The sequence below is a fragment of the Tenrec ecaudatus genome, chromosome 18, assembly GCF_050624435.1.
Source record: "Tenrec ecaudatus isolate mTenEca1 chromosome 18, mTenEca1.hap1, whole genome shotgun sequence".
In the NCBI taxonomy this organism is placed as follows: domain Eukaryota; kingdom Metazoa; phylum Chordata; class Mammalia; order Afrosoricida; family Tenrecidae; genus Tenrec; species Tenrec ecaudatus.
In genome coordinates this window covers 15628926-15646509 of record NC_134547.1, presented here as the reverse complement: position 1 = coordinate 15646509, position 17584 = coordinate 15628926, and the positions used below count along the sequence as shown (strand labels likewise).

Genomic DNA, 17584 nt, shown 5'->3' with positions numbered 1-17584 from the left:
GGACCTTGGGCCTCTACTCAAGCACTCCCTCAATGCATGAACACTTTCGTTTATTAAATTGGTACCCTATGATGCTCACTCTCCCAACACAACTGCTGAAGCCAAAGTGGGTGAACAAGTAAATGTGGTGAAGAAAGCTGATGGTGCCCGGCTATCAAAAGAGATAGTGACTGGGGTCTTAAAGGCTTGAAGATAAACAAGCGGCCATCTAGCTCAGAAGCAACAAAGCCCACATGGAAGAACACACCAGCCTGAGTGAGCGAGTGATCCCAAAGGGATCAGTTATCAGGCATCAAAGAACAAAAATCATCATATCATTGGCTGCACACCTCCATGATAGGATCGCTGAAGACAAATGGGTGCATAAGCAAATGTGGCGAAGAAAGCTGATGGTGCCCGGCTATCAAAAGAGATAGTGTCTGGGATCTTAAAAGCTTGAAGATAAACAAGCGGCCATCTAGCTCAGAAGCAAAAAAGCCCACATGGAAGAAGCACACCAGCCAGTGCGATCACGAGGTGCCAAAGGGACCAGGTATAAGGCATCATGAAAAAAAAAAAAAAAGAATATGTGTGTGTGTGTGTGTGTGTATATATATATATATATATATATATATATATACACACCACATTGAATGAAGGGGGAAGTGCAGAGTGGAGACCCAAGGCCCAAGTGTCGGCCACTGGAGATCCCCTCATAGAGGGGTTTAGGAGAGGAGATGGGTCAGTTAGGGTGCAAGGTAGTACCGACGAAGAGCACAGCTTTCCCCCAGATCCTGGATGCTTCCTCCCCCCAACTACCATGATCCGAATTCTACCTTGCAGGGCTGGATAGGGCAGAGGTTGTACACTGGTACATATGAGGGCTGGAGGCACAGGGAATCCAGGGTGGATGATACCTTCAGGACCAAGGGTGTGAGGGACGATGCTGGGAGAGTGGAGGGTGAGTGAGTTGGAAAGGGGGAACTGATTACAGGGATCCACATGTGACCTCCTCCCTGGGAGAGGGACGGCAGAGAAGGGGGGGAAGGGAGACTCCAGATAGAGCAAGATATGACAAAATAACTATGTATAAATTACAAAGGGCACATGAGGGAGTGGGGAGCGGGGAAGGAGGGGAAAAAAAGAGGACCTGATGCAAAGGGCTTAAGTGGAGAGCAAATGCTTTGAGAATGATTGGGGCGGGGAATGTATGGATGTGCTTTATACAATTGATGTATGTATATGTATGGATTGTGATAAGAGTTGTATGAGTCCCTAATAAAATGTAAAAAAAGAAAAGGGAAAAAAAAGAAAGAAAGAAAAGAAAATGATTAGGGCAACGAATGTATAGATGTGCTTTATACAATTGATGTATGTATATGTATGGACTGTGATAAGAGTTGTATGAGCCCCTAATAAAACGTTTAAAAAAATTCTATGCCACTGGATAAATTATTGATATTAACAATACAATCGTCTTATACCCACAGGGGAGATTGGCAATGTTTTTCTCTGTTTCATTTTTTGTTTTTTTTGGGGGGGGAGTGTGTGTGTGTGTGTGTGTGTGTGTGTGTGTGTGTGGTGGTTTGGGTTTTTGTTTTGTGATAATATGACCACCAAAGTAAACCAGAGTCATTCATAGACAAACAGATGGATTCTGGGCTCTCTCAATTCTAGCCCAAATCCAAGAACAGATAGTTCTAATAACATGACCCTGCTCAATATTTTCCTTTATGAAGAAATCACTGAAGATAAGAATACTAAAGCAAAGTGTGGTGAAGAAAGCAGATGGTGCCCAGCTATCAATTGGAATAGTGTCCGGGGTCTTAAAGGTTTGTATTCAAAAAAGCAGCCATTTAAGTGAGACATCAACTAAGCCCACATGGAAGAAGCACATCAGCCTATGTGATCCAAAAAATGGCAATAACAAAATCCAAACAGGGTGAAAGGAAAAGTATCAGAGCTTAAATTGTGACCATCTAATTTGTGGAATGCTATGGAGGACAGAGGGAGCCAAAATCTATCTGACAATAGTATCCAGTCTGGTTAAGCCTCTGGCATACCCCCTCTGACCACAGGCAGAGAATATGAGACAGAGATTATTTTAAAATTGATTGTGGTGGATTAAACCATGGTATAATATGATACTTGGTCAGTTCACCTCCCTCTTGATCCAACCTGAATTTCTTACTTGTTCCACGACAGAAACTTCTTCTCTGGCTTTTAAAAATAATATTGGTGGTCTTTTCTTTCTTACTCTTTATTTTTATCATAATTTTTTTTCATTCTGTTTCATTTTGCTTTTATTTTTATGGTTTCTATTAGGTTTCTCAGATTGTAAAGCACAGAAGTAGTGGATGCATAGAGACAATAACAGATGCAATGGTTTATTGAGGATGGGGGTAGGGAGGATGAGGAGAATTGAAGAGCAAACAATGAATGTGGGAGGGGGAAGAGCACTAGATATGATTGTGATGATGTATATACAATTCATTTGGGGGGGTTTAAGATCATTTTACTGGGGGCTCTTACAACTATTGTTACAATCAATACATCAGTTGTATCAGACATATTTGTACATATATTGCCATTGTTCTCTTCTGGGCATTTACTTTCTATAAAGCCCTTAGGATCAGCTCCTCTTTCCTTCCCTCCCTCCTATCCTCCTACCCCCATGGCCCCTTGATAGATTATAGATTGTTTTTATTTTCATCTTTCACACCAACCGCTGTCTCCCTTCCCCTCAGGTTTCTGCTGTTCTTTTCCCAAGGAGGGGGGTGCGTGGTCATGTGCCATTCATTGCGATTGGTACCCACTTTCTTCTGGTATCACTATTCCCATTCCTGTTCCTGGGTTCTATGTGTCATGAGCTTTATCTCCTGCCTGTACCTATATACACGCTCCCCGACCAGGGGAGCAGCACTGTGCAACTCTTCTTGATATGATTGAACTATTGAATTATAGGACCTATGGATAAAGGGCCAGTAAAACTCTTTAAGGAAATAATTGTACCGACCAAGTTTCCATGCATATGTCTAGATATCATACCATAGACAGCATTATACTTATAGATCTTGAAGTGGGTTTGGTTTTTTTTTTTTGCAATTATGAAGATACCATTCCTCTTCAATTTGTCATTTCCAACATAGGAAACCATATGATTTTCTGATTCAAAATTCTCACTATCAGTCCATTTCAGCTCACTGATGTCTGAGGGAGGAAACCTGGTCGCCTCACGGTTGCACGTTGAGCTGTTAACCTGAAGATAAGTAGCTCAAAACCACCAAACAGTCCTCAGGAGAAAGATGAGGCTTCTCCTGCTAGAAACAGTCCCGAGACCCACCGAGCAATTTTACCCTGTCCCATAGGATTGCTATGAATGGGAATCAATCAATGGCATCTCATTCCGTGTTTGATGACTTCCAGTTTTCCCAGATTCATACTTTGTACGTTCTATGTTTGCATTATTAATAGATATTTGCAGCTGTTTCTTCTTATCTTGAGCCATACCCATCAGCAAATGAAAGCCTCAAAGGCTTTTAGTCCATCCGCATCATTCCGCTCTACTTCCTCATTCTGTTTTGAGTGCCTTCTGACCTGAGGGACTCTTCTTTGGGCACTCGGAGGCAAAATAACCAAACAAACTCCATTTTTGTTAGACACTTTGCCTGCTCCCCCTCCCATCTCAGAAAGCTGACTGCTAGTTGACCTGCCTGTCCAGACTTCCCTTCTGAGGAAGCTCCACTGGTGATTGATTTTAGAATGTACTCTCATGTTCCCGGGTTCAGAACGTTATTAGTTTTGACTATTCTTCAATATATTATTTATTTTGATTATTCTTCAATGTTGTTCCTTTTGATGTTGTAACCTGAATGGTGTGGTTAATCTTGTTATGTTCACCGGGATGTTATAATCAGTCCGAGTAGTGTTTCCTTTTTGATAATAGATGTACCCTGCAATGCTCACTTACTCTAAAGAATGCAAACATTAATTTTGCTGTCTACTTTTGTCACACTTGCTCGCTCGATAGGAAAGCTTCTGGTAAATGGATTTTTGCCTTTATAAGTTGGCTATTATCTCTGTTCAAGGCTAGAATAAAAAAAAATCGCTTTTAGATTCTAGCAGTCCAGATACAACCATATAAAGATGCTTCCAAATGATCAAAATATTATAGTGCACATTATTTACCTGAACCCACAACAACGATAGCTGATAATGTTCTGCTGCCATTCATCAGGTTTTCGTTGGCGAAACCCTTCGAAATGGACAGCCTACTCCTTCATTGTGTTAGTATGGGTGCTTTGAAGCAACAAATCCACAGAAACTCATGTATAGGAGAGAGTTTTATATCAACGTTAAGAAAACATCTCAACCCAATGCTGTCCAAGCCAACAAGTCCAACATTAACCCACGTGTCTGACAGCAATCCACAAAGTCCTCTCCATCTCACAAAACACACACTATGACGCCGACTGCAGAAGGAAAGCCAAATCAGTGAACGTGTAAGCATCTCAGCGCTGGCAGGGGTCTCCACACGGCTGTTCCAGCACCCAGAGCTGCATCGGGGTAGGTCCATGTGGCTTCTCCTTGGGGATGTCTTGCAGGAAGTGACTTTGCCAGCTGAAGCAGGGAACTGGCTAAGGCAGCTGCACCCTGGTCCAACCATCAGAAAGCAAGAGACCCGAGAACTAGAAAGATGAGGCTCACGGAGCCACTTATCTCTCCTCCCTTTAATTAACCCCACAGGTGTTTATCGGCCAGGTTGGCACAATAAACTAACTACCTCATACATGGTCTGTCCTTAGTCTGGAAGTTCCTCTGAAAGCGGTTCACCTTAGGTGATTCTCCTGGTATTTGAAATACTGGTGGCCAGGCCTCCAGCATCACAGCACCATGCAGGTCACCACAGTACAACACACTGACAATCAATCAGTGGTGCTAAGAAGTATCCTTTCTGGATCGACATACAGTATTAGGAATAACTGTAAAACATGAGAACAAGTTCAACAACCAACAAAAGGTTAAGCTCCATTTTTAAACAGGCACCATCTCCAGGAAAATTGGAATCATTCACTAAGGTAGAATTTTGTTAGCCAGGGGCTCATGGTGCTCCTAAGTATTTGAGAGTTGGTATGCTGGAGGCCAAGTGCAGCAACTGTGTCAATCTGTCTCATTGAGCATTTCCCTCATTTTCCCTGACCTTTGACTTTACCAAACAAAGAAGGATGCATACCTTCCCCAAGAAGATAAGGGATTAAGGACCCTTATCAGCTGAGTTTTTAACTTTTAGATAGCTGACAAAATGTTCTGTACACAGAGCAATGATTTCATTATCACGTGTATTTTTATGTATCTTTTAGTCCTTCTAACTCCTATCTGCCTTCTGTCGCCTGTCTGTCAATTTGTGTACTTGGCTCACATGTTACTAAGATGCTGAACAGATATGACGCTGGTGTTTCAAATGCCAGCAGGGTCACCCATGATGGACAAGTTTCAGGAGAACATCTAGACCAAGGTAAAGGTGGAAGAAAGACCTCCTGATCCACTTCCAAAATTTTCTAATGAAAGCTTGATGGAGCACAGCACACTGCCTTGGGGCAGAGCATCAGAAGGGATGAATGGCTAGGGGGAAGACATCATGGTTGGGAACACAGAGGGATAGTCTGTGGGAAAAAGAAGGATTTCTCCCAAGCTGTCTCCCCCAAATATATGCCAAACAGCTGCTTGTGAATAACCATACCCTTGGAGGTCATCAGAAGTAGGTCAGGGGTCATTCTCCCTAAGAGCTATCAGCCATCTAGAGCAAGCAGCCACCACTGTTTATCCCACGACAAATAGGGCCCACTCTCTTCTGATAAGGATAGTAGTTGTCTGCTTCCTTGTGGGAGACCCCAGACATGTCAAGTCCACCCAAGGATGACTAAGGCTAGGCTGCCATCTTGAATCTAGGGTCCACCCATCTTGTCACATGTATACCCCCAAGCCCTCTTCCTATTGCGTGTATATCCCTAGACCACCCCACTCTCATTACTGTATTACCTATTGGACAGCCCCTTCCAGTGACGTATGTCCTCACCTGTAATTAGGGGGCTTGCACATCCCCAGAGACTATAAAAAGCCTGGGCTAGCATTAAATCTCTCTCCCTCCACGTGGAACATCTAGTAGGGCAGAGGTGAGCATGCTACCATGAATTGTGACTGACTCCATTTATTTCAATACTTCACTTCTGTCTCTCATGCTCTCTATAACTTCACTATGATCTTTACTTATTATCGCTGTACAATTGCACCTACTGGACCCGTAATGATGTATTAGGGGCTGGCTTCCCCTGACAGATAGTCAAGGGTCAGAAGACCTTCCGTGAGGTGTATTGGCACAATAGTCATAGCAATGGACTTGAACCTGCTGGCCCTTGTGAATATGATGGGAGATGTTCTGCTCGGTTGTAAATAAGGCTGCCTTGCGTGGAAACTGGCTCAATGGTAACTAACAAGAACAATTTCTATCTTTCATCTACTTTCAATAGAGCTCGAATATTCTTTCCTGGATTGGTTGGTTGCTAGGTAGTGGGCTATGGTCTCCTAGAGAGCAAATATTTTTGGATTCCCATCTGGGGGTCTTCAGGCCTCAATAAAGAAATTTGTATCTAATAAATCTTCATCGAACAACTGGATGAATGCCACATTTTAGGGGACTGGGGAGGCAAGATACACCTCCATTCTCAGAGCATAGACTTTTAGCTCTTGTGTGTTTTCTTTGCAGCTCAATGTATCCAGCCCATCCCCAGATCTGGGGGGGCAGAAAGGGCAGGCCCCATTCCATACTTTTGGAAGGAGTGTGGATCCCACACATGCTCATCTGAGACGTGGTGGCTGGTCACTCAAATAATCCTACTCACTGTGGGAATCCATTATGTCCTCAATGGCTCTACACCATTTGCTACTTTTTCCTTTGAACTTGGATGAACATTTCTCCAAAACTTGTACAGAAACTTTTCCAGACGCATGGAAAAGTCTAATGATAAGGGCAATATACATCCACCTAGCCTCCGATCAGATGTAGCAATTGTTAGCTTTTTATCATATTGGCTTCTTTCCTCTTATTCCACTCGTGTTGTTGTTGAATCTTTTGAAAGGCCGTTGAAAACAGCCTCACCCGTCACCCATAAATACTTAAATGCGTCTTCTAAGAATAAGAACCTTCTTCTACATAATCACGTTACCATCATCACACCTTAGAATCTTTTGGTTTTGTCTTGTTTTTAATCATTTTATTGGGGGCTCATACAACTCGTCACAATCCATACATGCATCGATTGTGTCAAGCACATTTGTACATTCATTGCCCTCATCATTATGAAAACATTTGCTCTCCACTTAAGCCCTTGGCATCGGCTCCTCATTTTTTCTTAAAAGTCTCTGGGAACCTAAGTGTGTTGTTAAAAGGAGTGTCTCGCTTCTGATGTTTTTAATGCAAAACGCAGCTGTTCTTTGCAACTAGCTCTTTACCTTTGGGAACAGAAACCAAGGGTTGTTTGTTTATTTTCCAATTAACTCACTGCCCATCGAGTCAGTAACGGCTCAAAGAGACCCTATAGGCCAGGATAGAGCTACCCCTGCAGGTGTCTGAGACTGTTACCCTTTACAGGAGTAGAAAGCCCCATCTCGGCATTGTAAAATTAAGACAGCAAGAAAGCGCCAAATTGTCATGATCTAACTCATAGTGGGCACCAGGAAATTCCTGCAAACCAACTTTCCTCAGCAAGTAATGTGTTCACCTGTACAAAAATTCATGTACTGAGAATTTTTATCCATTGTGCAACCACAGGTTGCTGATCAAGACTTGCTTCGGGATGTATTGCATCTACCATCTTTTTGTGCTTACCAACATTAAATAATTGTGTCGTAATCTCTAGCCAACTGCAGTCAGCTCCCTTCCTGAAGGTCCATCTCAAAGGCCTTCCCTAATGTGCACCTCTGCGATGGTACTGAAACTCTGAAAAGCTGGTGTTCTCCTCTTGTGACGGCTGCTGTTCGTTCTGGCGCATCCGTTTTGATTCATTGCAATCCCATGCACAGCAACACGAAACACAGACATGTGCCGTCCTTGTAACTGTTCCTGTGCTGGACCCCAAACTCTGCTTTGCTTATTCAACAGGCTTCTCTGGTGGTCTTTGGAAGGTGTAGGAGACCCAAGTATGAAAACACTACTGAGAAGAAAGAAAGAGAGAGAGAGAGAGAGAGAAAACAATACTGTAGCATGTTTATTTAAAGGGAAGCATTCTCACCATATATGAAAACTAACTCCAAATGGAAGTTCCGAGAACATGAAAGTCTTGGGAGAAAGCATAGGGGTGGTGCTTCCATACCTAATTTTTAACAACAGATTCTTTATTTTTTTAACCGATGCTTAAATACAGCATCTAAAGCACAAGCAACCAAAGATGAAATAGTTAACTATTTAAGACTTGTTCATCAAAGGATTTTAACAAGAAAGTGAAAGGATGGTCTCCAAATTAGGAGAAAAAATTTGGAAATCTTATGTTAAGAAGGGCTTGATATCCAGAATATGAGGGGATACCCAATAAATGCCGGACTTTTTTTTTTTCAAAGTTGTGTATTTGTTTTTACAAACAACCTTGTCACCTTCAAAGTAAGCTCCATTACGCTTGATACATTTGTCAAATCTGCAATCTCATTCTTGGAAACATTTTTCAAACTCATCTCTTTGGATGGCTGACAGCACCTCCCTCTTTTTTTTTTCTTCACCTCTTCTCTGTCCCCAACTCGCTGTCCTTTCATGTCCCTCTTCATTCTCAGAAACAAAAAGAAGTAGCATGAAGGGAAGTCAGGTGAGTAAGGTACATGGGCCAAGAGAGGCATGCTGATTTTGCCAAAAACTAGCACACTGAGATGACTGAGTGAGCAGATGCATTGTCGTGGTGGCAAAACCAGTCCCCGGTCTACCACAAATCAGCTCTTTCTTGTCACACACTGTTATGCAATCTTTTCACACCTCTAAATGGGAAGCTTGATCAACAGTCTGACTTGGTGGGATGAACTCCAAATGCACTATGAGTGGACATTTTCATCCCTTCTGGAAGCCAACAGGCGTCCAGAATGAGGTTTGTCATCAATCGACATTTCACTTTTTTTGAAATGAGAAAACCACTCATCTATTTGAGTTTTTCCCTTGGTGCTGTCCTTGTACCCTGTGTTCCACATCACCACCATTTCTGGGGCATTTTACCTGAGCAGGAACCAAAATTTCAGAGCTACACGCTGCTCTCTTAAATAGGCCATCACAAAAAATAAGGTTCGAGGGAAACTGCTTTTAGGAAAAAATTCACGGTGACCAGAGAACACCTTCCCAGGGGATGCCACTGGGTGCACTAACTCAGAATGAGTTGCTTAATGCTCACCTAAGAGACAAAATGCTTACAGGAAAGCTCTGCTCTGCCCGGTGCAATTCATGTTTGGGGGTGGGGTACCCCTCACATATATAAAGAAATCTTACAAATTAACATCAAAAGACAACCCAATGGGGAAAATAAGATGGGAGGTGGGTGGGTAGAGAGTTGAATAGACATTTCATCAAAGAAGAAATCCACATGGCCAACAAGGACAGGAGAAGGTGCTCAACACCATGCATCACTAGCCAAGAAAGCAAAGCAAAGCAAAATCATAGGGTGGCTATGATTTTAAAGAGGAGAGCAATAGATGGGGAGAAACTGGAATGCTCCTTCATTGCTGGTGAGATCATAGAATGGTAGCATCACTGAGGGAAACGGGCAGTTCCTCGAAAAGCTACACATGCAATGAGCACCTTGTTGCTAGTAGGCACCACAATGTCCGTGCTGTCTCGTAGCCACCCTGTGTACTGTCCATTCCTCTGCACTGTGCAGCGTACTTCAAATCACCAAAAATGGGGAATAGCTTAACTGTTCACAGACAGATGAATGGATAAACAAAATGTGGTATAGACATAAATGGAATATTACTCCATCATAAAGAAAAATGAAGTTCTATTACAATAGAATTAGCCTTGAAACATTAAGTGAAGTAAGTCATCCACAAATGGACAAATATTGTAGGATCCTACTTATATGAGACATAGAGAATCTTCAAGTGCTTGAAGATAAACATTTATTAATAACAGGAGAAAGATGGGGCTTTCTACTCCTGTAAAGAGCTACAGTCTTGGGAAATCACAGGGACAGTCCTACCACTGTGTCATTATGAGTTGGCATCAACTCCATAACAGTGAGTTTGGGTTTTGAGTTTACGAGGGGTAGGGAAGAATGGGTGGGAGGGGGAGGCATGATGCTTAGAGGACACTAAGCTTCTGTTAAGGATGCTGGGAGAATCTGAGGGAAATTAAGAATGATGGTTGAGTAACACGGTGTACAGTACCTGTAAAAACTGCTGAAATGGTAAGTCATTGTGTTAATTATATATTTACCACTTAAAAAATAAATGAAGAGGGTTTTTATGGTTTTTTGGGGGGGAATATTGAAGGATTCAAATGACAGAGAATCTGAGATTGGCTTCAATAGAATATAGAATGGAAAGTCAGTGATGGTATATAATAGATCAATTTGACCATAAATTGATCACTGTTGAGCGAGTTGATGGTCATCTGAGATCCACTGTCCTGTTTTGCTCTGTAATATTAATATTCTGTAATATTATGACTCCATCCGGAAGACAAAATAGCACTACTGTATTTCAGATTGTCTGTAATACTTGCATTTTCTTAGTGTGTTGCTTCAGCTACCACACTGGACATAACCTTGACCCTCTCTCCTTCTCCCATCTCCTACCCAATCCATTGATTGTACCTCGAAAATATCTCCACGTGTCATCACCTCTCCTGCTCCCTCCCTGGTCCAAACCACAACCATCTCCTACCAGGATGGTTGCAAAAACTAATTATCTCGATGCCTGACCGTTGCCATCTCCCACCTCATTCTTTTCCCAAATCAGCATCCAGAGTGATCCAGCTCGACAAGTGTGTCAGTCTTCTCAGAAACCCGCTGTCACTCTTGGTCCTGCTCAGAGGAAAAGAGGGGGTCCTTACAATGACCGACGAAGTTCTACACCCTCTGTGCCAACACTTGACTTCTCTGGTCTCATCCCTTGGCTCCTTCTACTACAGCCATGCTGGTCTTCTTCCTGTTCCACCAACTCACTAGACACACACACACACACACACACACACACAACTCAGGACCTTTGCACTCACCATCCTTCTCTTTCATGTTGAAGTCTTTCAGGTCTCTACACAAATGTCTCCTTCTCTATACGGCCTCTCAAGACCACCCTGCTTCAAACCAAAGACATCCTTCCCCACCCAGACATTTTCTCTTGCCTCTCTTCTCTCCTCTGGATTTACCCACCATCCAGTATTGCGTCTCAGTGCTGAGAGCTGCTGGAACGGAAGACCACCACGTGGATGACTTCAGAGAAAAGACCTTTGTTCTCTCACAGTCCTGGAGGTTAAGAATCCAGATCTGGACTTCCTTCTGTGAACCCCTTTCTTAGATACCAGTGACTGCCTGCGACCTTTGGTGATTCTTTGCTGCAGAGAACTGCGTGATGACGTCTTCCCCTCTGCGTCTCTGTGTCTGCTCTTTCTATAAGACACCATTCTACTCTGGTACCATCTCATTAACTCACGAAGAAAAACTCCTATTTCCTAACCAGGGCCTATTTCCAGCATGATTTTTTTAAGAAGGGGTGTGGGGGGATCATAATTCAATTCAGACCACATACCATATGCCGTACTTGCTTGTCATATTTACAGAAATCCCCAAGAGAAAGGATTGCATGTGGCCACCAGAAGACATGTATGTGACTGCTCGTGGAAGCTCTGCTTAACAATAATGAGAAAGAGTTCATCACTAAGTTGGCGGAAGGCCCCATCTGGGAGTATAACGATTACTCTGGCTGCTAACCACAAGGTCTAGAGTTCAAAACCACCAGCTGCTCCAGGAGAGAAAGATGGGGCTCTCTACTCCCATAATGAGTTACGGTCTCAGAAATTCACAAGGGTGGTTCTCCCTGCCCTCTGGGGTCGCTCTGAGTCAGCATTGACTCCATGGCTGTGGGTTGGGTTTTGTAGTTCCGGATAGCAGATAAACATGGTCAATATCATTCGTGTCCCTGAACTGCACACACAGAAAATGACAGGTGTCTTGTTAATTTATTTCACTACAATAAAAGGTTTCCTGTTTATTTGTTTGCTTGTTTCCTCATTTATCAGTGGAGAAAGATTGTGTACTCAGAAAACAAAGAGCCTGGGCCTGGGTGGGGGTTGCCATGTAATGATGCCAGACTCACCTCAGAACAGTGGAGCCTGGCAAGGGGAAGGCTCCGTTCCCAGCACCTCCACTTCCTACTGTGTGATCTCAGGAATGTTCCTTAAGTTCTCTGTGCCTCGACTTCAGTGGCCGCATCTGTGCAGTGGAGACACCTGCCTTGTAAGCTTGCTGTTCCTGGCTTTAGGTCAATTAATTCCTAGGAAGCTCTTAGAACCTCGCCTGGCCCAGTCAGAGCTCCGGGTCATTGTTATGTGAATCAATATTCAGAGATGTGCTCTCGGTAGCCAGTAGAGGAAGGCCTGCCATTCCATTTCCTCGGGAGCCAAATGGGGACAAGGTCAAGGAGCCAGGCTGAGTTAGAGGTGCAGGTTCCAGTTCTGACTTTTCCGTGTTCTTGCCCAGCACCGGGTGGCCTACTCACACCCACCTCAGCCAGTGCTGGTCCAGCTCTGGGGCCCAGAGGGTTTCCTGAGATGCCACATGGCGAAGTGTGTTTCTGTAGGTACGAAAGGCATGTGCTTCAATGTGATGGGCTGAACGGTGCCCACCGAAGATGTCCACATCCAAACCCTTAGAATCTGTGCCTATGTTACCTTACAAGGCAAAGGGAATGTTGCAGATATAATTAGATTAGGAATCTTGAGACACACACATGAATCGTGCACCATTATCTGGGTGGGCTTGAGATAATCACAAGGCTCTTCATAAGATCGAGGTGGGGGAGGGGGGTAAGTAGCAGGGAAAGAGGTATGACAATTACCAGTGGAGGCTGGCGTGTGATGTGACCCAGAGTCAGGAATGCAGGTATCCAATACCCACCCAAGGACCTCGAATTGATTCTAACTTATGGTGATCCTGGGGCACTCGTGGCGTAGTGGTTAGCAATGGTTTGCTAACCACAAGGTCAGCAGTTCGAACCTGCCAGCTGCCAGTTGGAGAAAGACAGGGCTTTCCACGCCTGTTAACAATTACCGTTTCGGAAACTGATGAGGGCCATTCTACCCTGTCCTACAGGGTTGCTCTGAGCTGGCACCGACTCCACAGCCGTGAGTTTTGTCTTGGTTTAGAGTCTAAATCTTTAGGGGAGCGCTGATGAGTTTGAATCAGAGACCTTGCCGTTAGCAGTTCAGTGCTTACCCAACAGCCACCAGGGTCCTTCACAAGAGGCCAAAAACCCCAAAACAAACCCACGACCATCGAGTCAATGCCAACTCAAAGAGATGCTCTAGAGATGCTCTAGAGCAGCGGGGTCGAACGACCCTTTCACAGGGGTCGCCCGATTCATCACAGTAGCAAAATGACAGTGATGAAGTAGCAACGAAAATAATTTTATGGTTGGGCTGGGGGGGGGTGATCACCACAGCATGAGGAACTGTATTAAAGGGTCGCGATATGAGGAAGGTTGAGAACCACTGCTCTAGAAGGTTTCCAAGGCTTTGTAAATGTTTACTGTCCCTGGCAGACACAACTGTACTTCTTCCCCACGTCCTCCCCTGCAGCCTCCTTGGCCCTCTTTGCTGGGATGTCAAAGAGCCAGGTGCTGGCGCAGGCCCTGCAGAGACTTAATAAAGGCCTTCAAGTCCTACTCTTCTTGCGAGATGACCATGGCCTTCGCCTTCTTGCAGACGTCTCTGATGGGCATCACAGGTCCACTCAGCTGCGTGGCCACTTTGGGTTCCTCCACAGAGCTGTCTCCCTTCCTGGGGGCCCAGGGTTTCCAGGGGAGGAGGATGGGCTTGGAGCAGCGGTACTCCTTCAGCGGCTGCCCATTTGCCTGCAGGGACTCGATGCACTTGTTCCGCCTCCAGGGTCCATGGAGATGCCGATGGTGCGGGCCACCGTCTTGTGGATTCCCGCCATCCTCAGTTCTTCCAAGCTGAAGGCCCGGTCACTTCGGACTTTGGGGTGATGGCGCACTGTGGGGCAGCGCACGATGGGCGGGGTGGGGCCGCACGCGATGCGGTGGCCTTTGGCTTGTCGGGCCTTGCACCTGGGGATCTTTTGCGCTGACTGGTTGCACCACATGGACACAAGCCGCTGCCCATCCTTGTGTAAGTGGGGCTTCAGGATCATGCCCTGCCGGCTGGGCGCCACGGCTACCTCCAGCCCTCCTCCAAGTGGGAGGGCCAAGCGAGAGACTATAATTCTTTATGGGAGTAGAAACCCTCGTCTTTTTCCCTCAGAGCCACTGGTGGTTTCGAACTGGGGACCTTGTGGCTCACGGCCCAATGTGCAACCACAATGCCACCAGGGGACCTAGAATAGAGGATACAAATGATCATATATTCACACAGCAGAATACTATACAGCAATGGAAATGAAAAACAACTACAATTACATACAGAAACTTGGAGAGATCGCACAGATGCACTGTGGAGTTCAGAAGCCAGGCGCACACAGAATATGATTTCATTTACGTAACAGCCAAAACTCATGTGCTGTTGGCAGTCTCCCTCTGGTGGAGAAAATGCGTAGAGCAAGCGTGTTAGTTCAGGTTGACCAGATTAACAGATCCAGGGGCACTCATGTACATAGAAGATGCAGTTTTATATCAAAGAGTAATTGTATATTAAGCAAATGTTCCAGCCCAGTCCAGATCAAGTCCATAAGTCCAACATTAGCTCATATATCCTATACTAATCCATAGATTCTTCTACAGACTCACACAGCACATGCAATGATGCTGAAAGCAGGAGGATCACAGGCCAGGAGGTGGAAAGTCTTGTGGAAGCATCTTACAGCTCTCTATGGGGCTCCTCCAGCTTCAAGGTTCTGGCTGCCATCAGCATAGCTTCATGTGGCTTGTCAACAGGAATGTGCAGCAGAGAGAGTGTGTGTCCCACCTCCAGAGAAGAAGACAGGAGTTCCCAGAATCCTCAGGAGAAGGCCATGCCCACACAGAGGCCTCATTGGCTATGACCTGATTGACAGGCTTGACTCCACCCCTTCTCTCAAGTTGACAGGAGATGATGTAACCGGGAACACAGGGGAGATTAGCAGTGCAAGTCCTGCTCCCAGAGAATCGGAGATCATAGTGTGCTCAGATTGCTGTGAAAAGGCAGTCAGCCGTCCATTCAGGGTGTGTACCCTTTTTTAAGCATGCATTATGCTTCAGTAAGAAGGTGCTTTGTGTTCAATAAGCACAAAAAATATATATTTAACATAGGTCACACTCTTGCTTTATAAACCAAGCCCTGGTGGCATGGTGGTTAAGAGTTGGGTGCTGTGCATGGGTTTGGTCCCATGGGCCTCTCATAGTGTCCCATGCCAAAGCAAACTGTTACCCTGAACCATTGCCTGGCTTTACCCTGTGGGCTTCAGGCACTGAAGAGGGTTGCACACTGAAAAAAAAAAAAAGAGTTGGGCTGCTAACCGCAAGGTCAGCAGTTCAAACCCACCAGTAACTCCTCGGGAGAAAGACAAAGCTTTCTACTCCTGTAAAGAGTTACAATTTTGGAGACCCAGAGGGGCAGGTCTGCCCTGTCCTATAGGGTTCCTGTGAGTCAGCATTGACTCAATGGCAGTGTTTGGTTTGGGGTTCTGCCTTATCGGAAGTCCCTTTCTAAGAGGTCAGCAGAATTATGCAGGGGCTGTAGCATCCAAAGAAATGATCTGTGCCTGTCCAAGGGCACTCATGAGAGGGATTCAAAAATTTAGGGAGAAATTCCATTATCGTTTAATTTTATTTTTTCATGAATATGTTCAAGTCCCACATAAACACGCATCCCTACATAGCACAGTGCCCACATAATACACACATATTATCCACACACATATATATACCTATGCATTCTCTCTTTCAACGCCTTTAAATTTCAAAACTCTCTTCCTCGTATGCACCACCATATTCATGGATATATTTTCAGCAAAGGTAAATATACATATGCAAATATCCTCTGTTAAACCTACGTATATTTGTGGGTATGCTCCCCTCTCCCGCCCATATCTGTTCAGCCTGCATGTCTAGCCAAGCATCGACTCGCCAGTCCTGGTAGACGGGCTTGTGTATATAACAGTGCCTTCCACTTCCAGGGTCTTCCCCTGCTTCCATCATGTTTTGCCAACCTTCGTCTTAATGTGTGTTCCTTTCCCCTCATCCGAGTTAACTAGCACTTGTCTGTCCTCTTGTGTGAGGCTGGGTTCACTAAAGAAACAAATCCAGTGACACTCATCTATGTGTAAGAAAGAGCTTTAGATCCAGAAGTGATTGTCGATCAAGAAAGCATCCCAGCCAGTCTAATTCAAGTCCATAAGTTCGATACCAGTCCATAAGTCCCTTCTCAGACTCACGCAGACACATCACAGGCTGATGGGTGCAACGTCTTGTGGATCCAATGGTGGTGAACGCATCTCTGTAGGTCTCCGAGTGGCTCACCAGCAGAAAGGTGAAGGCAGAGTGAGAGAGAGAGAGGTTCCCAGGACCTTCCTTATGAGACGGTCACACTCACAAGGAGGCACCATCAGGCTCCTTCTCTGCTGCACATTCCTGCTGACAAGCCACATGAAGCTATGCTGATGGCAGCCAGAGACCTGAAGCTGGAGGAGCCCCATAGAGAGCTGTAAGATGCTTCCACAAGACTTTCCACCTCCTGGCCTGTGATCTTCCTGCTTTCAGCATCATTGCACATGCTGTGTGAGTCTGTAGACGAATCTATGGACGAGTATAGGATATATGTACCTGATTGACAGGCTAGACTCCAGCCCTACATTTTGATACATCTTGAAGTTGACATGAAATTGCGTAACCACCATACCGCTAGTTAGTGATTTCTCCTCCTTCCTTTCGCCTCCCATCCCTGGTAACCATCAAAGAACGTTTATGTTCCTGTGAAAGCTTCTACTTCGCTTTTTGCAATAGTGGTCTCATGGAACACTTGTCCTTTCGTGATTGACTAACTTCAGGCACAGTGTCCTCCAGGTTCCCACATGCTATGAGGTGTTTTGCAGATTCTTGGAAATGCTTTCCATGAATGTTACACAGTATTCCGTTGTATGTGTACAGAGGTTTATTTCTTCATTCTTTGGCCGGTGGATATTTAGGTTGCATACATCTCTTCCGCTATTGCCTATGGTGTCAGGACGAGCACGGTTGTACACGCATCTACTCACACTGCAGCTCTTTAGTTCCGTCGGGTATAGACCAAGTAAAGGGATTACTAGATCATATGGTATTTCTATTCCTCACTTTTTGAGGACATGCCATACCGCTTTCCACAATGGTTGCACTGTTTTATGATCCCACACCCAATGTACAAGAGTTCCAGGACCTCCACACCATTTGG

At 44.8% G+C, this 17584-nt stretch overlaps 2 pseudogenes; one reads left to right on the top strand and one right to left on the bottom strand.

The window, feature by feature from the left end:
- Positions 1–13748: 13748 nt before the first annotated feature.
- Positions 13749–15596, bottom strand: LOC142431609 (large ribosomal subunit protein eL13 pseudogene; annotated as a pseudogene).
- LOC142432931 (small nucleolar RNA SNORA42/SNORA80 family) lies at positions 15530–15646 on the top strand (annotated as a pseudogene).
- The last annotated feature ends 1938 nt before the right edge of the window (positions 15647–17584 follow it).